This window comes from Sapajus apella, unplaced genomic scaffold (genome assembly GCF_009761245.1).
Source record: "Sapajus apella isolate SASKATOON/1434 unplaced genomic scaffold, GSC_monkey_1.0 scaffold20, whole genome shotgun sequence".
NCBI lineage: Eukaryota > Metazoa > Chordata > Mammalia > Primates > Cebidae > Sapajus > Sapajus apella.
In genome coordinates, this window is record NW_022436960.1 from 5,666,186 (window position 1) to 5,686,502 (window position 20,317).

Below are 20,317 nucleotides of genomic sequence, written 5' to 3' on the forward strand. Positions count from 1 at the left end.
TGCACTCCAGCCTGGGCAACAGAGCAAGTCTCCATCTCAAAAAAAAAAAAAAAAAAAAAAAAAAAACAGAAAACACACACACACAAACAGACTGTTATCCCATTAATATGCTAACCTAGTGAGGATGACTTCTCTTCTGTTCACCACTCTTGCCTCCCTGATGCCTAGATGGGGTCAACAGATGCATCAAATGTACGTTACATTTAGATATCAGATGAATAAGAACTTTTTTAGGATAAGTACATCCCATGAAATATTTGGTACCTACTTATATTAAAAATAATTTACTGAGTATCTAAAATTCAGATTTAACTGGGTATCTGTGTTTTATCTGGCAACCTTAAGCTAGCATGAAGCTTGGTGCAGTAATAACTGCTGAAGGAAGGAAGAAAAGCAGCCTTGTCACATACATGCATCAGATTCTGGGCTAGGTGCTTAGCTCACTGATATGGAAAGGCGGGCAGGGAAGCGCTCTGTAGAGAAAGGCGGGTCCCTAGCTAGGGCTTCATCCTCCAGGCTGTGCCCACGGATGTAGGTGAGGACAGGCAATCCTGCCTTCACGCCCAAATGTCGCGTTTTCCAAGACCACCCTGGACTGTCACGCCCTCATTCTGTGCCTATAAAAACCCCAAGACCTGGACAGGTACAGGGGCTCACGCCTGTAATTCCAACACTTTGGGAACCTGAGGCGGGTGGATCACCTAGGGTCAGAAGTTCAAGACCAGCCTGGCCAACCTGGTAAAACCCCATCTCTACTAAAAATACAAACATTAACCGGGCATGATGGCACATGCCTGTAATCTCAGCTACTCAGGAGGCTCAGATAGGAGAATCATTTGAACTTGGGAGGCAGAGATTGCAGTGAGCCGAGATCGCGCCATTGCGCTCCAGTCTGGGCGACAAGAGCAAAACTACATGTGTCTTTTTGTCTTTTTGTTTGTTGTTTGTTTTGAGATGGAGTCTCGCTCTTTTGCCTAGGCTGGAGTGCAGTGGCCGGATCTTGGCTCACTGCAACAACTGCCTCCTGGGTTCAAGTGCTTTATTGCTTCAGCCTCCAGAGTAGCTGGGATTACAGGCACACACCACCATTTCCGGCTAATTTTTGTATTTTTAGAAGAGACAAGTTTCATCATGTTGTCAGGCTGGTCTCGAACTCCTGACCTCGTTGACCTTGTGATTCACCTGCCTTGACCTCCCAAAGTGCTGGGATTATAGGTGTGAGCCACCATGCCCGGCCGTGAAACTCCATCTAAAAAAAAAAAAAAAAAAACTGGGACCTTAGCAGACAGAGACACAAGCTGGCTGGATGCCATGAAGAACACACCAGCAGAAGATCACACAGCATGTGGACATCAAGAGGAAGTTGAGTGGAGCACACCAACAGATTCCTGCAGCCCACCAGGCCATCAACTGGTGGAACAACATGGAGTTTTGCCGGGGTGGTCAGAGAGCCCAGGCCACTGAGCAGCTCGACTCCATGGAAAAACCAAATCCCGTCTGGGTCCCCCCATCTGCTGAGAGTGTCTTCCACTCAATAAAGCCTTGCACTCATTCTCCAAGCCCATTGGCTTTGGCCTTGGTGGAACTTTTCTGAGACTCCCCAACCTGTGAGGCCGTCGTTGCTTGTGGCACCCCTTCCTGCTTCCCCAGTATAGGAGAGGAGCCCTCCAAGCCTGCACTGCTTGCTCTCAATCCTTCCCAGGAGCCTTCAAAACAAGAAATCTGGGAAAGCAGGTGAGACCCCAGATCCAGGATCAGCTGCCGGCTTGCCTTGGCGTTAAGCATTTGCTCCAGGCAGAAACTGGAGCTGCCCTGGACACTCTCCACTGCTTCATCCAGGCTGTTGGTAGCCACGGATACATGGGGCTGGAGGACTGGCATAGATCTGACCCTCCATAGGGCTTTCTCTTTCTCTACATTGACAGTAAATCGTGAGACCCCTGCACACACTCACCAGTTGAGTCTGGGAGGCAGATAGAGCTGGATTCATCAGGGCACTATGATTTACTACTTAGATGAGGTTCAGCAGTTATTTTATTTGCTTCAGAGACTCGGGCTTCCCTCTGTCTCTTAAATGGGGATGGTATCTTTTGAGTTTATGTAAGAAATTACTGAAAAGAAAACTGCAAATTACCTGGCACCAAATAGGTCTTTAGCATGTGTTAGCAAACCAACACCCACCCATTTCAGTTTGAAAGGTGGAATATTCATTCATCTATGTCAAAAAGGAAAGAAGAGGAGAGAAGGGGAGAAGGGTGGAGGAAGGAGGAGAGGGAAGTGGAAGGAGAAAAGAAAGAAAAAGAGCTTCTGCAGAGTCTGCAATTGTAAAGCGTGTAGACAGAGGAGAGAAAGCAGAAACACCAGGAGATTTTAGTTTCTAGGATGCCTATATCTGCAGCATCTGCATTGTTCTCCAACTCCCGATGCCTTTCTCCGGTCTCTTTCTGATTATTTCCAGATAGGAGCAGAGCAGACCCCGAATCTAGTTCTGGGGGTGGCCAAGTCAGTCTTCCCAGGACTTTTCTCTGCTTCTTTGGGCCCCATTGGGAAGGAAATCTCAGCTTTCAACTTCCCAAGGTCAGAGTAATTGAAATTCTCTGTCTGTATCCCAATTTTCCAGCTGAGGACTCTTACAGTTGTCAAGACATAAAGAACCAAAATGGGCACTTTTCAAGATGACCATGAGTGTATAATTAGTCGATTAAAATTGTCAAGATGTTACTTTTGGTTAGTTAAATGATGTATCAAAATCATTCTGTTGTTTAAGAGTAGGCTCTGTGTGTGCATGCACTCAAACACGCTAAAAAAAAAAAAAAAAAATGGATCCAGCAGGGATGGGTGACTGACACAACAATTTGGTCACAGAGAAACATCTTTACTAGAGACCCCACTGGCAGGACAGTGACCATGGACACAGCCTGGAATGGTAGAAGGTGGCCAAAGCTGCCCACTGCACCCTGAGGGCCCCGGCCTCAGGAGGTTCCCACCTCCTACAGGAACCCCTTCTTTTGGTCTGAGCTGTGCACCAGCCTCTTCCTTCTATCCTAAATTCAGACAATTAGATGCAAGTCCCTCTATTTATTTACTGGGGACACTGAGTGTCTGATTTATCACGGGTTTGCCCATCCAGGAGTTAGAAATCAGACTAACTACTACATGGATTTGTTCTGAAAAATAATAAGATCCAACAAAAAAGAAGCTATCACCTTAGTGAGGCTATGTACCATGGGACATACAGGTCATGCCCCTTCCTTGCTTCCTTCTCAGCTCCTTATTGTGGAATGATGTTGACAGTGTAGAGGAAGCTATGTCTGGGATCTTGGGACATTCACTGCAAAGCACACAGAATTCAGCACCCTTGCTATTGTCACCACACACCACAGAAGAGGGGAATAGAAATGACAAAGGAGGTTTGGTGGCCAACTGGACCTGAGTTTTAGTTTTATTTCTGCCTTAATAGATGTAAGACCTGGGGAAGGTTGCTCTCTGAGCCTCAGTTTTCTCTTCTGTAAATTGAACTAATAATACAAACGTGCAAGACTATTGTGAAGCTTAGGTGCTGAAAGGGATTCATTCTTAGAACCTGCAGAAGGAACCAACAAAATGACATCCTGATTTAGCCCCTAAAGTCTCATTTAGGAATTCTGACCTCTAGGTTGGAGTTACTAAGATAATACATTTGTGTTGTTTTAAGCCACTAGAGTTGTGGTTAAGTTGTTGACAGCAGACCTAGGAAACTGATGCCCTTTAAAAAAACTACAGAAGGCCTCCTTCTCACTGTGGATGTTCATCACGCTTACTTTGTGACTCATGATTTTGTTGAGAGCACCCAAGCACCCATAAACATCTTAGGATCATGGTTCTCACTCAATGCCATCTGGGCAGCAGGAGGTTGACCTTGATACATTGAGTCACCTGGGTCAGAGTTAACTCAATAATTTCTTGTTGGCTGTCATGTGAATAAAGGTGGGTTACAGCCCGATCAGCATTAAGGTAGTCATATAATGGCTCAGAGATGTACAGAGAGGAGTAGAGATGCCCACACCGCCTACAGCTTGTCTCTGCTCAGGGAGGGAGCTCAAGGTAAGTGACTGGGCATGAAATTATAGGATTTTCATCCTAACCTGGTACCATAAAGTTATTCCTGCAAATTAACAATCCCTGGTGGGTCTATGATGGGCATCAATTGAGGTGTTGAACCTCCTCATAAACCACTAGCATTTCTGTTTTTCTAAGAAAAAAAGCAAGTGTCAGAGAAGTCTCGGAGACTTACCTAAAGGCATACAGGTGAAATTTGTACGAAAGCCCTCTGATAATAATCCACCCCTTTCTGTACAGGTGACATGATATTGTCTCCAGATGCAGAGTCCCAGGGTTAGAATTTCTGTTCATCTTCTGGAAGAGGCACTTCTGTTATTCAAGCCTCAATTGTGTCTCCTCTAAAACGTAGGATGGACAGAGTGAGCCTCAAATCAACTAGTCCATGTCACAGCCAAACATCATAAGTAGCTTGTATTTAGAGCCAGATAAACACTAGCTTTTACCAGAAAGTTACCTATTTAGGGATTTATATATATTCCATTATTCATGTATATATATATGATGGAATATATATATATATTCCATCATATCTATATAGATAGATATAGATATAGCTATAAATATAATGGAATATATATATATATATATTCCATCTCACTCCAAAAACTGGTTTTAGGGAATTTTTAGAAATTGTTACCCATGGTAAATTGTTTTGAAGACTCTGCAAGAACTCATATTGGTTCTTCTTTCTCAGCAGAATCCACACTATCTTTCAATCAAATTAAGCCTTATGCTTGAATGGTTCCAGTCTGGAAATTGTCTTTTCCCTGTCCAGTTCCACCACACCTGGCTCATGCCTCCATTTAACATTCCCACCCTCCTGTACTCCCTTGGGATTTTGGTCCATCCTTTCCATTTGGTTGCAAACTCCTTTAGATCATCAGATGGATTCTGTTCAGATTTATGTGTTTATTTGGGCATTGTATGATTCGACAAATGTATCATTTAGGGCTTAGAAAAGAAAACAAAAACCACACTAGGTATTTCAAACAGACAGGACTTAATATGAGAACTGGACCAACTAAAAGAGCAAATAGGAAATCAATATTACCCAGAGTTAATAACCAAATAATTAACGCAACAAGCAGTCACTACTGGAAGATCAGAGAACAAAAGAGAAGTGGTGAGGGTAACAGAGCTGAGACTCAAAATTTGAGAGAGGCCCCTGTGAAGAAGGGCTCATCAGCAGCTGTTTGTGGGTCTAAGGAGCCGTGAAAAGTCTGGTTCTGGGAATGGAAAAAGAAGGTAGAGACCGAGTCCATTGCTGCTGCTGGAGCAACACTGAGAAAGAACAGGAGATATCAAGAATAAAGTTCTTTTTCTTCCTCCTGCCTCCCTCCTATGGCTTCCACTGACACAGCTCAACAGGAAGCCAGGGATACGGCAGCCTGGGAAATGGAGTTCACAGAGTCCAACCCCAGCATCAGACACCAGAGTAGAGAAGGGTTTCCTTGGGGCTGAGAGTCAGTAAGTAGGTAACCACCATAATAAGATTTTACTGAACTTCTGCTCTGGGCTGAGTTCTCTGCTCAATGTCATGTTCATTGCCATAGGCCCTTTACCCACCATCTTCATTGATTTTATTTTTTTAAAGACAGCAGCGTATCTTCATTTTCATATTAAAAAGCGGTAGCGTGTAGGCGTAGGGCATTATAATCAATGGTCAGTTTGGGCCTCCATTACGCCTCAGTTCTGATTCCATCTCTGCTCCTTATTAGCTGGCCAACCACATCTAGTAATGAGACTTCTCTGAGCTGCTGCTTTGTCTTGTATAAATGAGGCATCATATTCCCCCCATAGCAAGTTCTCTGTGAGGAATAAATGAGCGAACCTACTGGGCTTGATAAATGTCCGTATTTTACATATTTTTAGCTCAACAGACTAGAGGGCCAGGCTCCCAAAATGATTTTAAATGAAACTCAAGTTCCATTTAGAATAAGTGATCTGGCTAGAAACATCTAGCAGGTGGCAAAAGAATAAGACGTAAGTATCTGCTGGTACCGTGTGTGGGCTCGTGGACTGTCAAGGAGTATGGAGCATCAAAGTAAAACATAACACTCTCCGCTCTGAAAATAATTGCCAGTACTGTGTTTCTCCCCTGAGAGGAGAACACCAAAAGAAGTGCACAAAAGCCTTTTTCCAAGTTGGCTGAGTGAGAACTGCTATACTGGCCACCCAAAGCTAAGCACTCCGAGGCAGAAACATTTACTCTGATAATCCGGAAACCACAAGATTGCAATGAAAACTACTGCCTTCTGAGAGGACCCCAGGCTCTAAACTGCCATATTTCAGATTTCCCATGTTGCCCCTAGACAGGGATCCAGGTAGGCATTGCTTTTGCTTCCCAATATTGCTGACAAATTATCTATGGCATACAACAGCAATAGATAATTCCTGTTGAATAGAAGAAATGCAAAGAGACAACCAGGTATTTTTATTTTCTACACAGTCACCTGAAATCTATCACAACTCTGTTGGTTTATGTCCCTGGTCCTGCAGCAGCTAAATGAAAATAGAGAAATTAAAATAAAACAAACAGGCATGTGGAACAGTGCCAACACCCTTACATATACTATTTTATTTAGTTCTTACAACAACTCTGTGAGGTATTACCATCCCCATTTCCAGAAGAGAAAACAGAGGTCTAGGGAATGAAATTTTTTACCTAAGATTCTACCCTCCCTTTCAGAACCTGGATTCCAGCTGAGAACTGCAAGACAGATAACATTTTGCTCTGGTCTTTTCCTGTACAAAATGCAACATGTGACCCCATAGAAGTACCCCATTTATTGGATCCTCAGTTATCTCCCTTGGGAAGTAATGACCTCTCTAATGGCATGGCCACATCAAGCAGCCATCAAATCTGTGCTGATCATTGGAAATAGAGGGGAGCCCAAAAAATGCAGAAAAGTCAATGGCATGAAGACTGCTAGTGTAACCAATATGCAAAGCTTTGCCAGCAGAAACATGTTTCATTTTTTTCCTTTCCCAAGTTGTAGAAACCCTTGCATATGGTTGTCTTTACTTTAATGTGCATGAATAAAATATATTCTTGCGAACTGAGGCAGTCCACAGGCTTTTGAGATCAAACAGTTTTCAAGTCCAGGTGAAATGTGGGAATGACAGATAATGTTGTCAATATGCTATATTTTTGTTAGGTTGAACAAACATGGCCATAGCAATCATTTTCATCGTATATATGCATGTGCATTTGTGTGTGTGTGTATGGGAGGTGTCTTTAAAGAATAAGATTTAAGGAAAAAAATCAATAAATGCAAAATTTTCCATAAAACCTTCAGTGAGAAATATCCCTCCCCACTCCTCATGTATATTAAAGTGAACGGAATTTGCTGACTTGCATGATGCAATGTATAGTGATTACTGGGAGGTATCTGAGGTGATTAAATAACCACAGAATTGGAGAGACCTGGAAATAAATATCCTAATTCAAAAGCCCAGGCAGAGTCAGTAACACGCCAGGGAGGGGGTCTTTGGGTATTGGAGTTTTCGCCTCATTCCTTCCTTGCTACAGAAAAGCAGCAGAGATTTGTGGGTTGTTAGCAGTGGGTTACACATTGTGTGGGAGTCACATATGAAATACAAAATGCATGTATATATAATGAGCTAGCATGAATGGAATGAGTGTGAATACTGGGGTCAGATAGATATATTTGAATTTGGCCTTGGCTTTAGGTCTATAACCCAACTCTTATAAGCCTAAATATTCTTATCTTTGTAATGGGAGTAAGAATTGCCAGCAGAATGAATACTCCTTAAATTATGACTATTATTAATAAGTTAGTGTGACAATAACAACGTGTCCTTGATTGATTGTTCATACTAGAAGGTCTTCTAAATTCATTAATTCTCACAACAAAACAAAAATTGCCAACAAATCTTCTAAATTCATTAATTACTTTAATTCTCACAACAGCAAAACAAAAATTGCTAACAAAAATTGTTAGCAATTTTTCCATTATGCAAAGATTAAAACCGAAATTCTGAAAGGGAAGCTTCTGGATTCTATCAAGTTTAAGGTAAAAACCATTGTAAGATGCATGCTTACCTTAAGTACCACAAAGAGAAAAATGTATGCTGACAATTCTAATTGTAAGATGTCATCAATTGTAAGGCGCATTTTATTTCAGAGGTTAAAACGTTTCTTAAAATATCACCTTAGGGTCAATAAGCTATGGTAAATTGCCTAACATCACACATCTGTTAACTGGTAGAACTTGGATGCAAACATGGGCTTTTACAGCAAAAAGCTGGGGGCTTGTTCCAGAGCTAGGACAGTACCTAGTGTAGAATGCAGCCCTGTAATATATACGAAGCATCAGAGTATGTGTTCTATAAGTATATACTTTGTATTGCATATTATAGTATATGATGTCCCAAACCACATGTATGAGTGTGTATGTATAATTTGCTTTCCAGGTCAATTTCCATTTTGGGACTTCTCTAAAATAATCTTGAAGCAAGAAAACCATTATTTACATATTTTTGACAAAATAAATTCTGGGCATCATGTTGTCAGTGAAAGGTAGAGATAAAAGCAAATTAAATTGTGGTTGTTGCTATTCCTGGAAAGATTGTTCTCAGCACTGAGACTATGAAATCTATCAGTTCTAGCATCCTGGAGGGGACCAAGCCTGATCAATGTCACCCATGTGAAGGGACTCCACTGCCTAGATTGTTATGAGTTCATATTTCCACTCTTTAAAATGCATACAGGAATAACTTCAAGCAAAATAAAAAATATCAGTGTGTAATGGCCAAATTCCCTGATGTTTGTAACACGTTGGGGCTGATTTGCTGAGTTATAATAAAACTAAGGCAGACCATCAAAGGCCCTCAAGTTGACATAAAATATGAACAATTGAGGAGGAGAAAGACTGACCAGCTAATTTATATTTGGAACAAATAGCATTTTTTAAAAGAACAGTTTTTGTTAAAACCCATTGCGTGTGTACTGATCATGAGGAAAGTGCCAGCCCTGCCCTCAGATACTCTCAGAGCCCCTGTGCCAGGCAGGAGACCCATATTTATTGTGCTAATTCCCTAGTTGTTAAATCGGTGCCCATGTTAGTCGCATTGACTTACACTCACTTTACCTACTTTGCAAAGAGCTTTAGGGCTTACCAAACACTCCAACACTGAGTCACCTTGGGGCATCCTAGAAAATTCTAGGTGGATGGCATTTGATCTTCCTACTATAGATGGAAAAAGGGCACCTGAGAGAGGTCAGCAGCTCCTCCAAAGACCCAGAAACTCTGGGCAAACAGTGAATTATTTTTCAGCCAAATTTCAGAAAACCATGATGAAGAAAATGTCTATTTTGGTGCTTTCAAAATTACCAAAAAGTTATTGATAGCTTTACTAATTGGACCTCAAAAGCACACGGGGATTTGCAAAGTGCAATCACGTGCATGGGTTTGATTTATCATTCACACCGCACTCCGGGGCCACTAGAAAAGGGATTCCTCTCCCCCTTCTCATTTTTGACATATGGAAACCGAGGTGCAGCGGGGTAATAAGCCTATCAGGGGGCTCAAGGCCAGGAGAGCAACTCTCCTTTGCAGGCCAGGTGAGTCTCCCCACCTCCCCACACACAGTCCCACTCTCAGATGTGAGCCCATGTTACCGTTGCCTCAATAATCCTCAAATCCAGCTTTGTTTGATAGGGATGAGAATAAGGATTCGGGAGATTTGACCGGCTATCTTTCACTTTAGTACCACTTGAGCTAAGAGGCAGACTTTGGGGATGACAGAGAAAATATGATCTCAAGTGGAATTTAGCCGGAGCCCACAAACTGAGAACTCCTTAGGAGAGAAGGGTACTGGAAGTAATGTTTGTCGGAAGCCGTTCTGCACCAGGACCCTTCATAATGCCTCATGCTGCATCACCAGGAACCAGCTGTGGTTACAGGAGCTTAAATGCCTGACCCAAAGTCATCAGCCACGCAGGGCTGAGCCACTGCTTTCCAGTTCAAGTGCTGGCCCCTGCGGCAGTTCCCAATGAGCCACCTCTCTCTGGATGCACTTCTGGGATCCAGGGGAAGCTGAATGCTCTGACTTTCTCCCACACACTCTAAAAAAGCCTCCAGGGAAGGATCTGATGCCATCTCTGCCCCAGGCCACCTGGATTTAAGTCCCAGTGTCCCTAAAGACACCTTTGAAACATTTCAGCTTCTCTGGTCTCTCAATAAATCTTAGAGAGGAGTTTAAGGGAAAGAGAGACGTCTAGATGTGCTTGGAAGAGATAATTAGCAAGACCAGTCTAAGCCAGTGAGGGGACTTCGGCCTCTTCCTCTCCAACACTAGAGGCCTTTATTTTTAAAATAACATGTTAAGTCTGCAAAAATGGCATTTCTCTCTCTCTCTCTTTTCTATTCTAAAAGTGATACTCAACCAATAAAACAGGGAGCACAAATTAAAAGTAGAGGGAAAGAAGCTGGTCCCACCACCGAGTCATACTCAGAACACAACCGGAACAGCAACAGTGGCAAACATCCCCCCCTCCTCCACTCCAGGAGACCAGGAGCCCCAGGACAGACCACTTGGACCTCCCAGCTCCTGGTGCTCCGAAATTCTGTCCTCATGAGCCCAAGTAGATATATTCTCTGGAAGAAAAGATGAGGCAGGCCTAATCTGCCAGTGGTCAGCTGCATTCTTCCCCTGGCCTCTCTCTCCCTCTTTTCTTTGCTTTTCTCTCTCTGATTCTCTATTTCTGAAAACTCCCTGTTAAGTGGAGAGCTGATTTCAGGGGCACAGCAAACATCAGGGAGTCCTTTCCAGAGGTCCTATTCAGTAAGCCTGAGCAGAACGTCGACACAGCCCATGGGTCCTTCTCATTCCTCCATGGTGACAGAATGCCAATTCAGATACTGCCCAGAATCAGCAGGACGTAGTTATTTCACTCAGTCTGGAGCCCAGAACACAAATTCCCCGTTGAAATTATTTTGATTCCGTTATGGAAGTGGTCACTGTCTCAAAGTCTTCTTCCTAGTGAGTAAAAAAGAAAAAAATTCTTTCATTTTGTGACATGGCCCCGTTGGGCTTTTGTCTCTCAAATATAGAGAGACGTGTTTGTCTTGCTGTCGTGACAGAGAAATAAAATTAACATAGGCCTGTAAATGTAGTCAGTTCTCTTTTTATTTCCTAGTCTAAACATTGTGCTCAACAAAATGTGGCACAGAAATAAGAAATAAAAAATAACTACGTCTCAATGATCCCAAATTTTACTCTGTGGTTGTGTTTGTCCATATTTTTTCTGAACATCAAGTCATTTGTTTCCTATTCATGAATAAGTCTATTTGTTGAAGCTGCAAGGTTTCATTGTGAACTAATTTTTTCTTCTTGATGTTAAAGGCAATGCATGCTGGATGCAGAAATTGGTGAAAATTAAAAAAAAAAAAAAAACTAATGAATAAAACTCCCAAATCATTGCCATTTTTACCATAGTTAACCCTAGCGAAGTAATGGTCTGATACTCATCCTTCCCTTTATAAACTTCTTCAGTATAAATTAATTTGCATCAATGAACTAACTCGTTGAAAGCATGAGTTTTAGAGGAAGACCAGAATGTGAATCTCACCTCTGTAGTTGTGTGTTCAGGAGTGATGAACTCCCCTGTCTGAGTTTCTGTTTTTTCATGCATAAATCAGGGATGGTATCATCTATTTCCTAGATTTGGTTGAGAATTAAATGAAATTAATTCATGAAAGACTGACTATATTCAATGAGAGTTATTACCCTTGTTGTTATTTTTATTTCTATAAGGTTAAATACAATGCCACTGAGATTATAAATATATATTGTACGTACAATTTTCCATATGTGATTACTTTGAGAGAATTTCCCTATGTGACTAAAACATCTTTGTAATAAAAAAGACTTTGAAAAAATAATGTTAACTTCTGTATACTCGTCCATGAACTGGCTACACTAACAGTATATTCACCTGCTTCTGTGTGCAGCTAAGTGGTGGCTGATCTTTTCCACCCTTAAGTAAAAATGTGATGGACCTGTGAATGCCCTTTCCCCTCCTCTCAGATACTTACATGGTCTCTAGATGCCATTGATTCATAGAGCAGAGGTGGGATCTTTTATGTCAGATAGTCTGGGGAATTTCAAGTTAGGGTTATGTATTGCTGTTTTACTTTCATGAACATATTCCACTTCCACAACAGTGAGTGAGGGATTTCTTTCTCTGTAGAGCCCCCATCCATAGCTGTCCCCCTCAACCTGGAGATTGTATTCACTTAGAGTCCAGAAGCTGGTCTCTCTGGGGCTTCTGGAGTGACTGATTTTACCCAGTCACAGCCAATCTCTTTGTTTAGCTTAACTGGCCACATTAATCAAAATAGCAGCTCTGGTTCCATAGGCAGTCCTCCTCTGAAAGGCTCTTCCTCTCCTGCATCCATAACCATCAATGCGTCCACAAAAGTAAGTTAATGCAAAAGTCAACGTTGCCTAAAAACACAATCTGCCAAGAACAGCACATATCTGAAGGGCTCTACCATAAGCCTGCAAATGCACCATTTACAACTGTTTTGCTTGTTACATTTTCTTTGAATTCTCAGCATCTCAACAATGAAAAAACATGGTAGAACTAACAGGATGTGTTCATCACACCATTTCATTTTCTCACCTGGGCTTGCAGGAAGGCCATGCTTCTCAACCTTCTTTCTGATTACATCAGAGCTGCGTATAGAAAGTCTCACCATTCGAAATGTGAACAGAAGTGACCTTGCCTCTTACTGAGGAAGTTAGGAACAAGTACCCATTCTTCACCTCTTTGCCTTTTTCTCCCCCACATACAAAACCAAAGAATTGAGATTTCGTGATTTGTCTGTTGCAGAAGCTAGAGTGACTTGCCCCATAATAAATGAAATGAGAAAAAGGAGACACAAAGTGATGAATGAAACACAGATTCTGTAGGTATCTTAGAGTGAAAATATTTGTGTTTTTGGTTTTGTATTTTTTGTGAATACATTGTAAATGTATATATTTATGAATATTTGTATTTAAAATAGAAGTCTCCGGCTGACCCTAAAATGCAAAGACAGTTTTTCAAAAAAAAAAAAAAAAAAAGAAAAAAAAACACTAAACTAAAAATAGAATTACCATATAATTCAGCAATTCTATTTATGGATATATTCCCAAAAGAATTAAAATCAGGATCTGGAAGAGGTGCCTATAAAACCATGTTCGTAGCAGCGTTATTCACAACAGCTAAAGCATGGAAACCACCCAAGTGTCCATTGACGAATGGGTGAGCAAAATGTGATAAATACCTATGATGGAATTCAACTTAGCCTTTGAAAGGAAGGAAATTTTGTCACATACTGCAATGTGGGTAAAACTTGAGGACATTATGCTAAGTTAAATAAGTCAGAAAAGGCAAATACTGCATGATATCACTTACACTGGTAGTTAGAGAGGTCAAATTCACAAAGCTAGAAAGTAGAATGATGGTTACTGGGTTCTGGGGAGAGAGGGAGATGAGAAGTTACTGTTTATGGGGATTCAGTTTCAGTTTCATAAGACGAAAAGAGTTCTGTGGATGGGTGGTGGTGATGGTTATGCAACAGCATGAATGCGTTTAATATCCCTGAACTGCATGCTTGAGAATGATTAAGACCCCCAAACATGGTGGCTCATTCTTGTAATCCCAGCACTTCGGGAGGCTGAGGTGATTGGAACACCTTTAGGTCAGGAGTTCAAGACCAGCCTGGCCAACCTGGCAAAACCCTGTCTCTACTAAAAATACCAAAATTAATCAGGCACGGTGGCCGAGGCAGGAGAGTGGCTTAGAACCCAGGAGGTGGAGGTTGCCGTGAGCCAAGATCGTGCCCCTGCACTCCAGCTTGGGTGGCAGAGTGAGACTCTGTCTTAAAAAAAAAGAAAAAATAATGATTAAGATGATACATTTTTTTGCTATGTACACTTTGACACAATAAAAAAAATGGAAAAGAAAACAGCCAAAGAGACACACATGGGCTCATTTTCCCATGCCGTCGCCCGACCCCTCCTGCCGCAGGCATGGACATGAGTGCTTACTCAGGGTGAGGAATGAGGGTCTCCTGGTCTCATGTCATCCACACAATATCCTCTGTGAAGAAACGCCTCTGCTGTATTGAGGGACCATTCTGAGAAGGCACATGAGTTTTATCTCCCATTTTTCTTGTGGGGCCACTGAGAGTCAGCAAAGAGGAGTGAGAGTCCTAAGTCATGGGTTTTCTGCTGCTGAGATTCAAACCTTCCACTGACTCCCAATTTGAAGCTCAAAAAAGTGAAGGGAGAAAAACACTGCAACCTCATCCACTTTATTTACCTAGACTTGGCCAGAGGGCTAGCTAGGGATAAATTGAAATGCAATGAGCATAGTGAGGAACTTCCCACGCCTCCTCTCCTTCACAAAAGCAGGCGGTGAGTTCTCCTGTGGCTTCAGTGCAGGAGCTGAAGAGAAGGACCCCATCCACACCACACAGGGTGAGATGTGGCCGGGGGCTGGCCCCGCTGCTCTTCTCCCTGGTCCAGCATGTTTCTTGGAAATGCAGCAGGAGTGGGAGCCTCTATAGGGACTCACAGAACAATGGCCACATTCACAGCACGTGGTCTCAGCAGCGGTGCATGGTCTGTGATCTGAACCATTCCTCAGTGGACCAGAGCAGCTTGGGGCATGTTTCCTGCCCCAGAGGTGATTAGGCATTACTGAAGTATGCAATATAAAAGCCAGTGGTTCTCAAAACTGGGCGTGTGTCATAATCATCTGGAGGGCTTATTGAAACACGAGTGACTAGACTATACTTCAGAGTGTTGGATATAGTGAACCCCCAGTCTCTCTTCAAAGAATCAGTATGTTCAACTATCTCATTCTTTAATTCTCCATGTTAAAGCTTAACTTCCTTGTAGTTTCAGTAAACAACCTTTCCCACCAGTTCCAATCAGTAGTTCACATCTGTTCCCCTGGTCCCCTGTTCCATCCTGACTCATCCTGGTCACCTGCTTTGACCACTGGCAACCTGCTCTGACCTGCTCTTAATTGTCTTTTCCACTAAACTATCCACCTAGACACTGGCTCATACCCCTGCTCCATTTAAAATAGCCAATCGGAATTAGACTAGACTGTGTGGTCTAGCTCTAGCCAATAGGGAAATGACAAAGCAGTAGGGGCAATCTCCATCAGGCACGAATACCCCTTTCTCTCCCTTGTCCAGGTGTTCACTCACCATTGTTCCATCTGTGAGCCATACCCTTCTGTAGAAGTAAATTGCCTTGTTGAAGAAATTTATATTCAAGTGCTATTTCTTTTGTGGCACTGAAAATTTTACTTATAACAAGAGTTTCTGATTCACTAGTTCTGGAAGGGGCCCAAGAATTTTCATCCCTAACAAGTTCTCAAGTGCTGCTGGTGCTGCTGGCTCTGGGACCTTACTTTCAGAACCACTGATGTGGAAGACTTGACCATAAACAGCAGTGTGTCTATAAATGGCTGTGGGATTTGACCAGGTAACTTCTTCCTGTCTAGTTTAGCATTTCTTTTTTTTTTTTTTTTTTTTTTTGAGACGGAGTTTCGCTCTTGTTACCCAGGCTGGAGTGCAATGGCGTGATCTCGGCTCACCGCAACCTCTGCCTCCCGGGTTCAGGCAATTCTCCTGCCCCAGCCTCCTGAGTCACTGGGATTACAGGCACGTGCCACCATGCCCAGCTGATTTTTTGTATTTTTAGTAGAGACGGGGTTTCACCATGTTGACCAGGATGGTCTCGTTCTCTTGACCTCGTGATCCACCCGCCATGGCCTCCCACAGTGCTGGGATTACAGGCTTGAGCCACCGTGCCCGGCCTAGCATTTCTTTACTATTACATATAATTACACATTTGCATGGATCAGATCAATTCTGTTTGTTTTTTTTTTCCAACTGTGTCTGCCAGAGTCATGCACAAGTGCAGGAGGTGGTTTTGGGATCAGTGAGCAAAGGAGTAAGGCTCTGGCTTCAACCCTGCTCTAATGGAAACATCACCTCCTCTACTTCATACATTGAAATAATGGAAGAATTGACCCAAAGGAGAAGTCCACCTGCTTATAAACAAATGAACAAACCAAAACACTTTGGAAATTGTTGGTGAAAACAATAACTTAGGAAATTTTCCTTTCGTAGGTGCATGATTCATCCTTCAAGAGGATGAATATCTTTCTTACCACTTTCTAAAAGAAGTCTAAATGCTGAAAAGCTGCAATCTGTGAGATCGTCCTTATGATTCTGATGGTCATGGACCACGTGGGTGAGGGACTTTGGGTGCCTCTGGACACAGCCGGCTTTATGGGCATGCAACCTGGGTGGTCCCACAGTGTTCTGTGCTCAGAAGGGCCTGCATTTCGGTCCTTGGTTTAATGCTCTCTTGTCATTGTCTTGAGAGTCACAGCAATTTTATCTTTGAATCTGTGTTTTGCAAGTGAAATCCGATGGGACACTGGAGCGTGTCGTGAGCAGAGGAGGAAAGTGTAATGTGTATGTCCACCTGTCCTCACTGCCCATTAATGCAGTGTGTTCACAATGCCCCAGATGCCCCATGAACATGGAATTGTGAGGGACTCACCAGCATGGTAGTTCAGAGAGGCTCAAAGTGATGAGTCCAAGGGGAGTGTGTTCCACTCAGAGGTCACATATTCTATTCAAACCGGGACTTGCATCAATGAAGAAAGAAGGCAACAGCATTCTCGCAGACACCAGGGCAAGGGACTCCGTCACATCCTTCCTTACGTGTGTTGCTTCCCTGCATTGGCCAACCACTCCCACTGAAGATGGTGCTTAGGAGGAAAGGGACGGCAAAGCCCCAGAGTTCCTGCTCCTTTCAATTCCCCCGTCCCTGTGAAAGGAAAGTAAAGAGTGATGATGAAACATGCATATATCAAGAAGTGAAAGGAAAACAGGTGAGCTTGTTTCATGCAGCATTTCCAGTGCTCTGGTGAGAATTAAATGCACAGGAGCATAGGAACTGCAATATACAATTTGTATATTTACAAATTATGCCATTTTGGCGATTTTCGTCAGAGTTAATTGATACTATAGTCAAAGTTAAAATTGTCATGGCACAACATAAACAGTGAAATCCATGCTAATAATTTAAAGCTTATTTTTTTAGTTAGGACAATATGAAAAATACAAAAAAAAATACTACAAAACAAGAGAGAATCTGCTACAGAAAATGAAAATGGCTTATGCTTTCGTACCTTTAATAATACTTTTTTTTCCTGCTTTTTGAGGAAGAGGTGCAAAGTTTTATTTTGCACCAGAGCTAAATTATAGAGTTGGTCCTGCCATTGGGTTTACAAAGTTAGCTCGACACTCTCAGGAGCTGCAGAGATAGGAAATAAAGGAATCTTCACTTTTAGCCTCAAACACCCCCTCAAGAAGTCAATTCTCCATCATGACATCAGCCTTCTCCAGTTCCTGAGATCAGCCTTGGAGAATATAGAATAGGAACTGGCCTGTCACCGGAATTATCAAGTCATCATTTCTACCAATAAGTAGGGACCAGAATTGTGGTACTATGAATTCCAAGGAGGTCATCATATACAGTTGTGCAGGTTACCCACTGCACAACTCCAAGCACAGCATGAATATTCTTATCCCTGGAATTATGCACTCACACAGCCGTATATACTGGTCCTGGGAGTTGGTTTCCCTGAATGGACTCCTAGGACTGGCTGCCCACCAACTCCATTCCCTCCTTCATGCCATCTTATCTGAAATTAGGAGACTGGGTCTCAGTTTCCCTGCACAACACACTGGTTCTATGCCAGGGCTATATTCCATCCCTTTTCCCTAGGTTGATTGGCTAGGTCCAAAAGAGCAGTTTCTACTATGAATGAATTACTTACAACCAGTCTCTAAGGTCAGCAGAGACTAGAATGCACTCTTCCTCCAGTAGCCTCCATAACCTGGGTTTTTCACCGCCCCATCAGTGCATAACCTGGGAGGTGGGCCTCAACTCCTTGACCCCTCTACCTTCTAAACAGGCCCTGTCCCTTGGCCTCTCCACTGTGCCTTAGTCATCGTCACCTGCAGGAGCCGCTAGCTCCAGAATCTTTACTAAAGGCCCCCATCCTGAACACAGCCAACTACAGGAGGCTGTGGTTGAGCACTCAGGACAAATAACCCTCCTGTCACCCTTAAACATCCTTGGTTCCCTCTGTTCCAATCCTATCCTTGTGGGATTCTGACCTCTTGGCTCTCTCATCCAACTGGTTACCCTCCCCTTGACTCCTCTGATTTCAGTTTTTGGGGCCTCTCTTCGAAGTATGTGAACTCAGATCCCTCTGTGAGAGTGAGTTGCACATCTGATTCACCTGTGGGGTTGTTAAAGATGCATGTGCCTTGCTCTCACCCTAGAATATTCTAACTCAGTGTGTCCCCCAGGGAGACAATGTAGGACAGCAATTAAGGACGTTGATCCTGGCATCAAAAATTTGCATCTATCCTGTCTCTGCCACTCATAATCTATGGGGTGATCTTTGGGGTTGCCTTTACCCTTTCTCTGACTCAGCTTCTTTGTCTCTAAAATGGGAATGAGAGTGTTAGTACATACTGTCCAGGACGGGCAGGAAAGTTGAAGAAGCTAATGTATGCAGAGGATTCGAATATTGCCCAGCACACGGTGTGTGTTCAATGACAAGCTAACTTTGTTTCTGTTATTCTTCGCCAAACAATTACAGATTTTACTTTGTCCTCCATGTTTGGCTCTCAGTGCCTGGTTTTGCTTGGCTAAGAATCCCTTTATCTTGGTCTTGGCCAAGCAAGGCCAGCCCTGACCCTGACTCACGGGTTTGAGCAATTAGGTCAGATCTAACCACTCATCACCACCCTGGGCACCCATGGCTTTAGTTTTCTGCTGCCTCCTCTCTTACCAGTGCCAAGCAAACCTTTGCTCATGATTCAAAACCCAACTGGAAAGCTTGATCTTTTTCTAAGTCTTCCTCAATGTTCCTCTGTATTCATGTGCTTCTAGAATTCTTCATTCAGCACATTTTATCCTAATTACTGGTTACTCGTCTGGCTCTTGCTTAGGCACAAAACCTGCAATTTATTTTTCCTCTCACATGAGACCTTAACATGATGCATGTAATAGGTGCTCAATAAATGATGTTTCTTCCAATAAATACCTACTTCATCCCTTGGAGTCTGATTTCAAACTTAGAGAGAAAATTCCAAGTTGGCTTCAATCACTGAGGACATGATTCTAACCCCTTTTTACCGCAATCCCCATTTGTTCTCCTGTCCCTGGTTTTCATGTGAAATGAAAAGTGAGTGCAAAATGTGGTACGGAATGAAAGCCAAGCCAAAACTTGAGACCCGTGGATGAACTTCAAACACGGACTTTAAACATGCAAAATAAGAACCAGCTTCGCCCGGACAGGGGAGAAGCAGCTAGGCACTTGGTGACGGTCTCAGATGTTCTGGAAATACGCTTTGATTTCATATATTTTGAATTAAATTGATTGAAATTCAAAGCTAAAGCGAACATACCACATTTCCTTTGGTCAGAAGTGAAGTGTGAAAATAATGTTTTGAATTCTCGGTTGGATGCACAGACCCGGGTTTGAAGTGTGACAGACTGTGGAGGTTTTGGGTTACTGGAAATTTCAACATTCCATTGGCCCAATCTTCCAAAGGAATTGGAGAAATTGAAAACAAGGAATTGTAGGGTACAGAAGGATCAGTAGAGCATCGATGAGGACTCCCCTAAGCTCTGCAGATTGCGGTAGAGTCAGAGTCATTCCCATTGCGGTTGCCACGGAATATTGGTAAAGCTGCCCACAAAACAGACAGCACAGTCATTGTAACTCTTGTGCCATAAGAGTTCCAGTCAGCAGAGACTAGAACACGCTCTTCTCTACCAATAGAAGTAAAGTTACGGATCCACACAGGTTTATACTACAACGTACTTAGAGTCGGGGTGTGATTGATAAAACTGGATACCCCCTAGAGCAAGAAAATTTATCTGCCTTTTAAGGGTCCACCTTTGAAATGTATTGTATCACAAAATTTCTGAATTTTTATGTTTGTAAGTATATGGCCATCAATCCTTACATTCAATATGTACGTGCTTTGTTCTTAGCAATGCGCTTGAAGCCTTATTTCATACAAAGATAAGAAGCCACCTCCCTCCTCCTCCCAAGAAATCACAAACGTGGGATCAAGCCTGA